Raw genomic sequence first — 1,405 nt, 5'->3', positions numbered from 1 at the left:
TTTCCAAAAACCTATAATAAAGTATTTTTTTATTAGGCATATTTAGAGTTGTGAGGCTTAAAAGGATTTTGGTCTTTAACTGTTTCTGTTTCGTAAAAACGTTTCACTGTCTTCTGAACGGTGAATTTAGAAATAAAATTGCGATCAGGATATGCAGCATTGAATGTGTGTGTGTGTGTGTATATATATGTATGTATGTATGTATGTATGTATGTATGTATGTATGGGTTCAAAATAATACGATGGTAACAATAATAAAAAGTCTAAATATAAAAATTTTAACAATAGATTTCCACATAAGGTACTATTATTGATGTGTTTTTTTAAGTGGTTTCCCCGGTTGGTCTATTCCACTATGAAGATGATGAAATATATGTTGGCTCGGCAGGAAGACACAAAATTTTATATCATAAAATATTAGTTTGCTGTTCATTCTCCAGATAATTCCAGTTGCAAGATAATATCGAAGCAGAGCACTCTCATTATTAACAAATACACTGTTTTTAAGATATCAATGTTTAAATTTCTGTAACCTCACATGAGAACTTTAACGCTCAATGGATATATAGTTACAAATAAAAAATGTATTTATTTATAAAAATAGAAATTATTGGGGAAGAAAAATATTTTGATAATAATTTAACAGATCGATGATACGATCTTGAGACCGAGCATCTCACACACGACCGGCAGCCTAGCCGTCGAGCGGGGAGCGGCTGCGGGGGGAGTAGTAGGTGTTGCCTCTAACATCTGTCTGAAATGTGGAAATAATTCCGGGTACTGGTTTGTACATTTGTAATTAAGAGTTTATAACACAAACAGATAATTTCCTAACAAGTCAAAATCGAATTAGCATCTTACCGAAAATCATATCCAGCGTACACTTTGCTGTATAATGTAATAAATCTATTTCGTCATTTAACATATGTTCTATTTTCCCCATAAATATTGAAACATGTTTCACAAATATATCGCAAGATGCTCGTAATATATTTGTATTAAAGCTTGACGCTAGCATTTTTCGATGTTGAACCCATATATGTGCTGCGGAAAGATTGATGTTAAAGTGAAATGAAAAAAAGAGTAAACACACTTTTTTACCAAATGCAATATTGTAAATTTGTTAGTATAGTTTTGTATAGTTAATTTTCTAAATATTGCCTGTCAGAATAACATATTATATAAGCAACATTGTTATATTTGTATTGTTGGTATAATGCAACATAATCTGAAAGAAATCTTGTTAGATTCATATTGGACGCACAATGCTTCGTGTTAATTACACGTTCATTATTTAACATCAGTATTGTAAGTGCACAAATACATAATTAACTCATTTAAATTTTTAAGAAATTAGTTAATTTGTTTATTTGTGTGTGTGTGTGTGTGTGTGTGTGTGTGTGTG

This window comes from Odontomachus brunneus, unplaced genomic scaffold (assembly GCF_010583005.1).
Source record: "Odontomachus brunneus isolate Ranch 3 - 2012 unplaced genomic scaffold, Obru_v1 Obru_scaffold_255, whole genome shotgun sequence".
NCBI lineage: Eukaryota > Metazoa > Arthropoda > Insecta > Hymenoptera > Formicidae > Odontomachus > Odontomachus brunneus.
The sequence above is the reverse complement of the archived record's forward strand: the minus strand, read 5'-3'. Positions refer to the sequence as shown.